This window comes from Malurus melanocephalus, unplaced genomic scaffold (genome assembly GCF_030028575.1).
Source record: "Malurus melanocephalus ecotype Western Australia unplaced genomic scaffold, MMel_1.1 scaffold_48, whole genome shotgun sequence".
In the NCBI taxonomy this organism is placed as follows: domain Eukaryota; kingdom Metazoa; phylum Chordata; class Aves; order Passeriformes; family Maluridae; genus Malurus; species Malurus melanocephalus.
The window spans coordinates 2,494,966-2,507,969 of record NW_026623280.1 but is presented as its reverse complement, the minus strand read 5'-3'; the positions used below and the strand labels follow the sequence as shown (position 1 = coordinate 2,507,969).

Genomic DNA, 13,004 nt, shown 5'->3' with positions numbered 1-13,004 from the left:
GGTGGCGGCCGCCGGTGCGGTGCGAGCGCCCTGCCGGGGGGCGCCGCTCCGGACCCGCGGCGTCAGCGGCCGGGAGGGCGGCGTGGGGCACTTGGCGGGGTCCGCTCCGCTCGGCGTGTCGCTCCCCGCGCCCGCTTCTCCCTACAAAAGGCAGCCGAACACACTTTTTAAGGAGCCGCAGTTCTTGGCTGGCACTTCTCAGCTACCTGGAGGAGTGACTCCGGCGGAAAGCGTGGCGCCCAAACAGAACCGGGGCGGTCTGGGGCTGAGGAGCGGCTCCTGAACTTGCTTTCAGCCCGCAGCCGGGATTAAATATTAGTATATCACGGGAGCTGTCACCGGTTCATTTTTCTTCATGTCGAGCCAGTTACGTCGCTGTGCCCTGGTGTTAGGCCGGGAGTGACAGGAGCGCCGAGGAGAAAGCCCCGGCTGGCAGCCAGCATCGCCCCAGCCGCGGCAGCGGAGAGGCTGCACGGGAGGTGACAGTGTAYTATAGGTGCATGCCCACTAGCTGTCCTTACTGCCTGCACTGTGCATGGCTGGTGGTAATTAAGCCAGGCATGAAAAGTGAATTGCCGTGATCGCATGTTAGGGAAATAATATGGGAAGKAAGGAATAGCTTGGCTTGCAGGAATACAGTTTGGGAAGGGGACGCGGGGAAAACCCACTGTAGTGTTCTGGGGCTAAAGAGAAGAAAATAAACAGAGGTAGGGTGCCCTCTCAGCTATGGTTTATAGGTCAGCGCACTGTACATAGTGTAAGATAGCTTCGTATCGTAAGAATGCAGTTTCTACAGCTTTTGCTAAGTGACACATTTTTCATAAAATACACAAGAAGATGATAAGTTCAGTGTTTCGTGGTTGGTGGTTTTTTTTTTTTTTTGTGGATTTTTAACCCCCCCACTCCCCCAAAGGAGCTTTCTTGAATTTACCTTCTTACAGCTAATTTGAATGATTAGTTTAGATAAGCCTCTTAGAGTAGATGCATTTAAATGAAATCGGGGCACATGTCTTTTTGGCTCTGGTGCAAGATTCAAACTAATTTTTTTCTTCCTCTGGCTCAATTAAAMGTCATCTTAAAACACTCCCAATATATTGTCTGAGTGCAGGGCTAGAGGCATGTGGAATTAGTGGACACAGAAAGAACTAACATTCAGAAACATATCTGCTTTGCCATCTCAATTAATAAACACCAGAGTTTTACACGTTATTAATACCCAAAATATTTGTGAATAATTTGACTACATACGTGTAGTATGTGCATATGCCCACGTAAGCATAAGGACATTCAAATAGATGTCAGAGTTTCAGCAGTTCTTATGGATGAGGGTAGTGAGGATTCRAGCTAAAAATTGTCTGAACATTTTGGGAGTGCACAGACATCTGTCTGACCATCAATAGGTATGCTTTGATTTTGAGGCAGAGCTTGTTAAAGAATGCGATAACTTAAAGCCAGCTGCAATCTTAGCTTTTTGCTCTTTCAGCAATAACAATAGCACTAATAATTACTAATAGTTAATAAGCTAACAGATGCAATAAATATGCTCATTTTGACATATGTGTCAGTTTAATAATTTTAAATGACTCACTGCGTTCATAACGGGAAATCTCCTTCAACCTCTGATTAAAATGTAACRTTGACTAAAGGATTATAGAGCGGACTTAATTTTACTGACTGTTTTAACAGTTGTCACAGCTGTTGGAAGAAGGAAAGGCAATTGAAACACWCCAAAAAAGCAGGGGGTAGGGAGGGGAGAGAAGAGGAGCAGTATAGTAAATTTAAACATGGTCTCTCAATGCCAAACATAGAAAATTGAGRAGATTTGTAACTCCAGAAAGCTTCTGTGTGCTATGTACATTTGCGTTTTGTGGCTCGCGTTTCATTCYGGCATGTAGCTGCTTTCCCAGTTTCTCCATTTAAAAATGTGCAACAGTGTTTAAATGTGAAACAGATTCATCTGTTCCTGTGCATAGATTTTCGTCTTACAACAGAACCAATACAATATGCAGATGAACAAGAAATAAAGGTTGCGTAGAATGGCTTAACATTTAAAAAGTGGACGTAGGTGTCACATCATGTGAGTACTTCAGTGCARTGATGGTTGGTGTACATATTTTATATTTTTCTAACCATTCTCATGTTGTGATGTGGGAAYGGTCTGTGAAGTCACCCTGCGAGTCTGGCCGGGTTATGTTTGTGTACGGATGAATGAGTGTGTGTGTTACTGAAATGTAATATATTTGTGTGTTTGTGTCTATACTAGGTGATTATGTGCTAAACATGAAAGAGTTTATGTCAGTTTCACTCTTTAAAATATTTTGGTATAGCTTCTTATTGCTGAAGAATTTTTTTACAAGTGCCTTTCATTTGTAAAGGCAGGAWAGGGGCAGACTGAAGAACGCTTCTTTGTGAAGTGGGAAGCAGCACTTGATTCCAGCTCCACGATTTCTCCAGCATCTGAAGGTCTTTAACCTCTCCCGTTTGTCTTATTAGGTAGCTTGTTGCAGTTGTTCCTGGGAAATAAAGGCTCAGGTTGCTRTTCCAGTGGGGTGGCACACAGCCCTCAGGTGTGGGTGGGCACACAGACSCTGCCGGGCTCTCTCCTTGGGCAGCAGGCAGGCCTTGGCCCCCTCTTCTTTCCCTGTTTCTGGTCGTAGGCCTCTGCTTTTTTGATTCTGCTACACTGCTGGCAAGTTTTTGAATCCTGCAGAAAGTATAAAGGGTTTGTGCTGAAATGCCTGTCTGGYAGATTTTCCTTTACTGGGGCTTGCCCTTCTTTTAGTGGTGGGTGCTCATTTTAATGTGTTTATGGTTGTGCTCTTTTATTTACAGAGCCTGGTGCGTTGCAGYGGTAATTAACCCGTGTTATTAGCAAAGCCCTTGTGGATATCCATTAATTCTCGTGAATGGCTGATCATTTTTTCCGTACTTTTTTCCCCCGTTTTTTTGCTAAGACACGCTGTCCTTTTTCTGACAGACCATAAGCTTTAACATTTCCTACAATTTCTTTTTTTAACTGAGGCAGGTAGAGGGGCATCATCCCCATAGTTCCATGATAAAGAATAACTATTGTCTTAATAAACTGTTTTCAAAGATGCTAATGGGAAGCAAAACAACTGTGAGAATCTGTAGGGAACAATTTATTTAATTATTATTTTTCAAAACACATGCTTAATGATAAGAAAAGAGATAAGAATTTTCTTAGCTTTTTTTTTTGTGTAGCTGCATTAGCTGTTGTGAATATTTCGCGTTCATATTTTAATCAGATTTCAACTTAGTTAATAGCACTTTGGGCATTTAAAAAATATTGAGCCAGCAGAAAAATACTTGTGCTTGCACTGCTGAGAAAAGATAAGGGCCACCTCATTAGCCAACCCTACTTTTGCAATTAATTTCAAATACATGGTGCTATTCATCAAATAGAGAAGGTAACTTGTCTATGATAATATTTAACAATACTTGAAGCCCACTTTGCTTAGAGTAGCTAAAAAGTATGATATATCTATTCTCACAGATATGTCAGTCCATATGCTATGCTGCTGTTTCTGTATGTTACAAAGTTGTGATAGAAAAAATATGGTATAAAAATATAATATATTCATGAATTAGTGACAGGATTATTCATTTTATGGAATGCTTTTTAAAGGACTGACCCTGGGCCTACAGAGAGGTTGCTTTCACCTCTGTGGAAGTATAAGTAGTAATGGAAAAAAAAAGCTTATTTGAAGCTTTCAGGAAAATATATAAAATAATTATTTTTCTGCTTAGAATAAGTAAGATGTATGGGATAAGAAGGAAAAAAAATATGAAAGGAATTCTTGCTCCTATTGAAGCCTGAAGTAGCCTCTGTGTATAAGATAAGCTTTGCTATGAATTCTTTTTCACAGCAAATTCATGGAGGGAAGAAACAATAAAATGTTACAAGTGCATATGAGCCTCACGCTACCGAGCTCTCTAGAGGAAATCTGTGATTATGCTGGGCCAGTTTGTTCAGTTTTTATCTCTTTTACATCCACTGGCCTTGTATTAAATTGTCATTGTCCTAAAGCACATGAGAGAGAAATGAATTGCATTTCTCGACATGCTCTGACAGTGAAATATTTAGCCTCTCTGTCTCCAATCATACTCATATGTATGTTTGATAGTGCAGGGATGACACCAACATCGCTGCAGCTCGACACTCCACTTATTACATGTTCTTTTACATTTTGCGTATCGTCTTTTAGGCTTGACTTAGGTAGTCGTACGTGCAGAGTCGTGTCTGTAGCAGCATGTACGTACGTGGTTTTGTTTTGTATATTTTGCATTTTATGTGAAATCTTCTGTCTGTGCACAGCAAGTTTTGTGTTCAGATACGTTTATATCCTTGCTTCTGTGTGTGTTCCAGGTGTATAGTGTATTCTTTATGCAGTTTTGGCAATGTACATCTATTGTTGTGTTAGCCACAGATATATACACAGTAAGTATATATGCAGAGCTGTATAACTTCTCTCTGTGCAGTTGCTTGTCAAAAAGCAGCTGCCTTTATGTGGTTTTATGTGATTTTTTTTCTTGTCCATGAGAAGAAAGCGGGCCAGCAATGTTAAGTATTTACACCTCATTTTATATCAGATTCCCCATGTATTCTAGAAGGTTTTGTGTTGTGCTCAYGTTTTTGCTATTAAAAATGCTGTATTTTTTTATAAAATTTTTCTCTTCCAGGTAAATGAAAAGTCTAATATTTATTCACATTCCTGTAAATTTTGGCTGTCAAATATTTTTTCAGCTAAATATGTCCTTGGACACACAGTTATATTTACATATAAAGAAGATAATTATTTTTAAGGGGGAAACCTTCTGCATATGGTCGCTAATATATGTCATGATGTCTTCAGCCAAAAGTAGAAAAGGCATTCAATTTTAGTAGTCCTTAGTCCTTACCAAAAGCCCTATAGTTGTGCGTTTTTTTTTCTTCTTTTATTATGATTCTGTTGTCCAGAAGTAAAAATACTATGAAACATTAAAATTATTAAACTGAATTGTGTACTGCTACTTCAACTAATATTGCTTGATTATTCTTTAAAGGACTTGGTATTGCTTTTTCAGTAGGCACTTTGGAGARTAACTTCTATAGAATGTTGCCTTTTGACTTCTGTGTCTTATGAAACAATTTATGTATTTTCTGTGTTACAGAAGCTTTAAATCTCTGGGGTTTGTTTACATAATGCTTGTAATATTTTTCAATTAATTTGTATTTCCTTCAAACAAGGGCTTTTCTCTTTGCTGTTCCTTAATATAGCAGGTTTGCATCAAAGGGAATCTTATCTAATTTCCAATTATTTTCCTCTTTTAAGTAGCATAGCTTTTTAATCAGGGCATCATTACCCGTTTCTTTTAAAATTGAAATATTTTTTTTTTCACTTCAGCTTCTTATACTTGCTAGGAAAAATGTCTTATTAACAGCCTAAAGAAACTTAGAGCGATATAAGTACTTTTACAGAGTATAAGACCAGTATACGCTGTTTCTCTTTACTGCTGAATGTCTTATTCTTACTGTGGGTTACCATCCTGAATTTTTATGTAATCTGGATGAAATTTCCKTATTTAGATCAAAATAATTTACAAGACAAAACAAAAATAAGTCCACAAAACTTATGCTTTTGTGACACTAATATAGAATCTTAAGTATGGCACTGGAGGAGGATCACCATATACTGTGGTAAGCGAGGTGTATGAAATAGAGGGCCCTTGTCCTCAGTCTAATCAAGCCATTTATAATATCTTGATTCAGAATTGTGCACATTTATTTATATGATAAGCTGCTGAAATATGATTAGTTAGCCCCATGCATGTGAGAATAATCTAAATATATCTTTTTATCATACAATGAAAATTACATTCTCTTTCCCTGGATAAAAACTGCAGTTTTGAGCTGCTGTCTTTATATGGGTGAGCCATTCTCTTAAAGGGTTATAATCCAAAATCAAACTTTACGATGAAGTGATTTGAGATTTTTTAAGTTACCACTGTGTAGCTTAGTGTAGATGCCTCTTTTTACTCTGTATGTTTTCATGTTGCTGTAAGTAAAAAAAAACCTTGCACATCTCCTTTTCATCATTTTGATTGGAACTACATACCATATGTAATGTGTTTTGGCAGCACTTACCTAGCCAAAGAAAACAAATTAATATTAGCCATGCTGAGGGGTGTCAGAAGTATCACAGATGTGTCGATTTAGCTTTGCTCCATCACACACTCTTTCCTTAAACAACTGGTCAAGCTGTCGCAAAATGTAGTGTTGGCTACAGTGAGATTCTAATAGGTGTGATCAGAGATTGATGGCTTTGGCAAGTTAGAATGAGAAGATGATGTGGAGTTGCTGTTGCTTGTTTTGAATGGCCTCAGAAAAAAAACCCCAAAACCCTGAACAAACAAAATAAAAAAAGAAAGAAAAATTTAAAAATCAAAAAAATCTAATAAAAAAATTAAAAGCCGGTTGTGTGCGCACATACCCCCCCCCCAAGCCAGCTAGATATGGAACAATTTGAAGTCCTGTAGATGTTAGAGATGCTGATGAGTGAAATGAAGAAGTCATATCTAAAATGTAGTGCTAGCTTGTTCCGAAGCATTTCCGAAATTCCTTCCCATATAAAGGTGCCAGGATGCATGGAGAGGAGGTGACTTGTTTTATTCAGTCCATTCTTATCTGTGATATTGCTGCTCTTTCCCCTTTTCCCTCTATTTCTGGGTTTGTTTCTAGAGCTATTTTTGGAAAAAACACTTTCAATCTCACACATTAATATTTTTAAGGAAACACAAAATAGGATAACCTAGTACAGTTAAAACGGTGAAATCTTACTCTGTTTTGTACGCTTTGCAGAATACTACTGGCAGTTGGTATAATTTTCCATATTGAAAACGTGAGAAAGGATCAAGCCATTTTCTGTGTATTCTTTTTTTACTTTTAAATTTTTTCTGTCTTCAGATTGCCTGTAGGATTTGGCTCCTGTCTTTGTGAAGGATGAATGCCAGTGTCCTTTTATGTTTAAGTTGGTGTTTCATTGCTTTAGGTGAACCGAGATTTACTYGGTTGGCAAGTATTAATGCTAAAATAGTTTTCAGAGGGATTAATTTCAGCCAGCCTGTGAGACATTCTCCTGCACAATTATTTTTTCACTTTTAAGGAAAAAAAAAATCTAGTTAAAAAAAAAGCACTAAAACTCTTGTGCCATCTAAAACAGATTTTGAGTGGCAAATGCCCATGTATTGCTAGCAAAATTATCTTTAAAGAATGGTAAAATTCTTACCGCAAAAAGTGGAATTTTTTTTTTTTTTTTTTTTTTTTTTACCCCTTACCACAGTAGTTTATTGCTCCGTGAATGCAAGGTTTCCTATACTGAATTATATTCACTTTTCCATCAGCGAAAGAACTCCCTGACAATGTTCTCATAGCAGCCGCTGCCATGGTGGGACAGGCGAGATGTTCTGAAGTGGCATGAAATGCCAAGTCTGCAACCAGCTGTTCCCCTCCGCACTGAAGGGGTGACAGTCGGATTCCCGGTGGCCGAGGAACATCCATGGACACCCCATGGTTCTCCTCCGGGAGCCGCTGGGGCCCAGTTGGTGCTGGGCGATATTTGGGGCGCGGAGCGGCCACCGCCGCTGGATGACATTGGTAGGAATGRCACCTGTCCCATCAATCACCAGGCCCTGGTGCCGCAGATGGAGAAACAACACTCGGCCGCGTTACCCGGCACTGCACACTTGGCTTAATTCGGCTCATTGTTSGCCCACAAATCCAGAGGATGGCTGGTTGTGTGCAGGGTGGGCTCAGGTGGTGGCAYGACCCTGCCCTTTGCTGCTCCATCATGGGTGCTCGGGGAGAGGCTGTCGCTGGGAAGGAGCCTCCACGCTCCTTCTGGAGCTCTGGCTTCATAGGAAGGCCGTAATTAATCAAAGGGCTGAAACTCAGGATTTCTCCCGGCGTTCCAGAAGTTTTCATTTAGCGAGCCGAGCGCACAGCCAGGTTAACATTTAACTCTTCAAATACTGCYCTCGTCCCGGGTGTACGCTGTCACCCTGAGGAGAAGGAAGGGGAGGGGATGCCGTGTCTATTTCCTATGGCTGTGCAGCAGTAGAAATCTTCAAAGCCGTGGCCCTTCTGAACTAGTTGGTCTGATATTACTCCTCAGCAGTTAGCACTGAAAATTCTCTATCTGGGACGCTGAATGAAAAGGAGAGTTGCCAAGAGGCTTGTTTGGGGAGGAGTGGGGGATTTTTTGTTTTGTTTTTGTGGTGGGTCTTTCAGTGCCAAGTGAAGGTTGGATCATGAGAAATCACTTGTCTTGGTCCKGACAAAACCAGTAAAGGTATTTAAACGCCTTCAGATACTGTAACAGTTTTCTTTTCTTTCACTTTCTCTCCCCTTGCAAATCAGAGACAGTTCTTAAGAGGACAGGAGAATAAAATAAACAAAAAATCAAATAGAATTTTTTTTTCTACTCATAAGGCCTGTGTCAAATCCGTTTTGAATGCGTTTGAAACCTATTGCTTCTGTGCTCTTTTCCAAATAATATCAAATAAATATCTGTGAAATACTGAGATGGCAGTGATCATTCTTCACAATTTTTTTCTCATCTTTCTGCCCACATCCCAATTGTCTTATGTGCTATCGAGTGACTGTGTTTTTGTTGTAAGCTAATTCACTGCTGCTGATTTAGTTACAATTAATGTCAAGCAGAAAACCTGTAACATGCCAGAAACGGGCTACAGTGTGCTGAAGACACAGCTTATGTTTGATTGTGTGTAAATACAGTTAGTTAGTTGGGTTTATCTGATAGCCTGGCAGAAAGAAAGAGGAGCAGTACAAACTGTTTTCAGTAACTGTGCTGTTCATACACCTGATAAGATTGAGAGTGCTTTTGAACTACTGATATGCTTTGAATAAGAAAAGAATAATCACATCCATTGGCACCGGCTTATCAGGAATGAAGTAAAATGCCAGCACTTTTGCATTAGCAAAAGTAAATGTTTTAGACACTTTAGGCCTTTTTTTCATTTAAATTAAATAGCAGGGTGCTTTTGAGTGTGCTGTAATGAATGGAAGGATTTATTACCTCGACAAAATTACAGGTGAATGTGTTGAGAGAGGAGTCCTCGGCAACAGTAACAGCTCTTTTGATAAGTGGCTGCATCTATTCATGCTTTTGGTACAGAAATGCAGCAATTTTATCCTTTCTTGCTTTGTGAAGTGCAGTTGTTAACTTACAATGTGCAGTGCTTCATAGTGTAACGCTGTACTTGTGCAACGTGTAATATACTGGCAGCACATTTAATATTTGGCACATAACCTGGCTGTTCATAAAATAATGCTTGATCGTTTACTGGTGTGTCCGCTGCCTTCAGTTGCTGTATAGTAAAATGTTTCAAATGTTTTCATGTTTGAAAAAGTGTGTATTTGAGAGTCTTTGCTGGGAAGGCAAGGTATGATTCATCATTAACTTACCCCAGCAGGCATGAAGYATGCTCCGACGCACTACTGTTTTCTCAAAGTTTGCTGATTTTTATTTTTGTACCCTTTTAAAATTTTATTTCTGGCTTATTTTTCTTTCACATGCTTGCAATTAATTTTGGGATATTCAAATTTGATGAATGATAGTGCAGGAGCATATTTGATTGATTTTGGATTATTATTGATTACTGTCAATGAGATCACTGTGACACCCTGAAATCAATGATATGTGATTAAACCAAGGCTCCACTGTTCTATACATTAGGTAGCRGTTGGGGATTTAGGAACTGAATGTTCACAAGCTATATAAATTGAGAAAATGGTCAGATTTAAATAGCCCTTTGTTTGGCATTTATTCACCAAAATACATTTCTTGAAAAAGTTAGTTTTCCCAAGTGTGGGCTTTCAGTAAAAGAAAGGTCATTGATTTAAGGTTTATTAAATTTTAGCTAAAAACAACTGGCTCCATTTGGGTGTAAAATAATTTAAGTACTTACTGCAGGCAACCTTCATGCTTTAGAGCTGTTGCTCAAAGGTTTCATTCTTCTATGAAGATGTCAACTGTAAATATAAAAATGCATCACTGAAAATGTAATGGTTTAAAGATTCTAACTGAAATAAAAATTCCTGCCTGGGGAAAGCACTATAATCAAAATAAAGTAGTCTTAACTTTTTTTTTTTTTTTTKTGGAGGCTGCACTTGAAAAGAGTGCTTCAAGGCAGCAGGTAGCAAGGTTGGTAGGGAATGCCAATTTCTATTTATTTATTTATTTGTTCTCCCCCACAGATGATGATAGTCTATCTTTGGAATCAGCAATACACGTCAGCCACTAATACAGGCAATATGTAAGCTGCTGCTGCCTCTGAAATGCTGTATCCTGGCATTTAAGTCAACTTTATAATCTGGCAAAAACCCTACTTGGCAATATTAAAATGTAGCTTCTGAAGCACTTTTATTTCTGAAAGCTTTTTATGTCTTTTTGTATCTTTTTAGCATATATTACATTTCTTAGGAGCAGTGGCCTGGATGTACACTTGATGGATGACTGGGGTGGGGATTCTCCTCCCCCCTTATCCCCCCCCCCCTTACCCCCTCCCCCCCAAGTTTTAAAAAAGTGTCATACTTACAAATTAGGTAATGCTGGGACAGGAATACTGCAGATGCAGCTGTTTGACACAATTAATGTGAGGCTTTTATACCATTGTTAGATAAGTTAGCAGAGATTTTCCAAGATAAGATGGACAGTCTGCTKCAAAGGTCTTGCTTGCATCTGTCCGACAAATGTTTTGCCTCTGCTGGTAGCGGACTGATTGAAAACTAAATGGAAAGAATGCCATTCATTTTAGCAGGTTTTGGATCAGTTTCTATAATTGATTTTTAAAAAATGAATGATTTGGTAGTATTTTAAAATAAATCAATGAAGAATTGGAGCCTGTGTCCAAGGTCTCWCTGCCAGGATGTGACATTTGCACCAGTGTAGAGTTGCCTAAGGGAGTGTGACCAGGAAATACTAAGATTACCCTCTAATATTTTCTGTGTGAGCTTAAAAGCAGTGTTGGCATTATGCCCGCATCTTCAGCCTTGGGTTGCCTAAAGAGGATGTAGAAATCCTTCAGATGGAGATGGTAAGACATAGTGAGACTGACCCCTTTTTTCCTTGGTTTTACATCTGAATTGCAAGAGAGGTTGAAATGCTGAATTTACATGAAGATTTATTTATCTTGGTTTGTTTCTGGTGATGAATTTGGGGTGTAAAGATGTAACATGGAATACATATGCCTGCTTGATGCACATTAACTTTTTATATATATGCAGAAACACCTTGGTTTTCCTATGCAGAATTCAGATATCACAAAGGATGGTCATTCAGCATATCTCKACCTGTGGGATGCAAAAAAAAATTTAATAGATGGAGAATTGCCTTGACTGGCCTGAAATCAGCATTTTATTTATGAAAAGGCTTAAACAGTATTTAAGAGATATAGGAAGTTGGCTCTTAGACAGAAAGCTTTTTTTCTTTGTAGAAAGAAATAGGCCGAGATGGCATAACAGGATAAGGAAGAGAGAGTTTGCTCTCCAAACATTCTGATGCTTGTTTATATTATTTTAGTCATATAAACAGTACCATAAAATGGGTGTGAAAGTACTATGTCCTCCCCTCCATTTTATTGACTTTCCTAGTGCAAAACTTTGTTATAGGTAACAGTGTCTTCATSTGAGTCTGAATTGGTACTTATGTGCATAATTTCTGTTCCTGATCTTAATGCACGTTTTGCATCAATATGTTCAGCAAACAAAAGGTTTCTCTTTTTATTTGGTTTCTTTGAGTTTCTTATTCTCCTTGGCTRTGAACACTGTGTAATTTCAGACCTATTCCTTTTTCACAGATCACATTTTTGTCTTGGATAAAGCTTTCAATTTTCTGTACAAATGAAGCCATAGGTGTGACTTTATGGCCTTTTTATTTTAATGCTTAAGTGTTCAGATCAGTGTTGTGATTAAAAAACAAAAYCTGATTTCTACAGCAGTAACATCTTGAATTTCCTATGAAAATACGTTGAAGAAAGTTGGTGTTCTTTTTTTAATCTGCAAAAGCATGTTCCTGTAAAGGTTCACAAAGGGATGCATTATCAGCATTCAGTACTTCTGTTAGAGCAAAGCCTATTATTTTATTAGGCACAAAGGAAAAGGTGAGTTACACAGCATACATTTATAAAGGTTGTGTTCATGACATTTGTCTCTTAAGATTTGCTGTCTGGAGAAGAACGCCTAGGAAAGCTTGGCATGAGGACTAAATATGAGCATGTGCACYTAAACCGCAGTTTTAAATTTTGAACAGTTGGGATTAGCAGAGTTAGGAAAAGGAAGCAGGAATGTCAAGTCTTTCTTCCCTTTTACAGTTCTTGCACAGCAGTTGGGGTTTTGTTTCCACTTTAGTGATTAGTTTTTTGTTGGAGCTGGTGGGGATTGTCTGGGAGCAGCACAAACCACAACCCATCAGCAGGCTGCTAGTCAGCAGCAGGTGTGAACAACATAAAACAGGATTAATGCTGAACCAGAGTGTGCACTAAAAACAGAACCCCTGTCTTGGTTTTACAAGGGCAGTAAGATAGAAGCACTCTKGTCGTGTTTGCTAAACAGTGTTTAGTGGACTATGTAAATGGCTCTGCTCAGCTGCAAAGGAATAAGTGCAAGAATTATTATGCATTTGAGATYTTTAAAGACAATTTTTCCTCCTTTAAGAGTACTCCTCTGTTACTGTTAAACCAAAGGCAGAGAGGTAAATGTCAAGGTGTTCAAAGTTAGTGCTTCAAAACTGAAGCAGAGGGAAGGGAGGATGGAACGTCAGCCTTCAATGTTTAAACTTTCTTAGTCACTGACATAGAAGAGAAGGAGGAGGAGGAGGTAGATTTTACTGTCTTTTTAAAATCACACCTTTGCAATTTAGGRTTTAATGTCTGGTTCTTTCTTCTGTACACATTTCCTTTCAAAAGGCAGTTTTTCCATTCCTTTG

The 13,004-nt window shown here is 38.8% G+C and overlaps 1 protein-coding gene across 16 annotated transcripts in view; it reads left to right on the top strand.

The window, feature by feature from the left end:
• Positions 1-13,004, top strand: part of ESRRG (estrogen related receptor gamma) — a 448,915-nt gene that overhangs the window by 290,502 nt on the left and 145,409 nt on the right. The window lies entirely within an intron of this gene.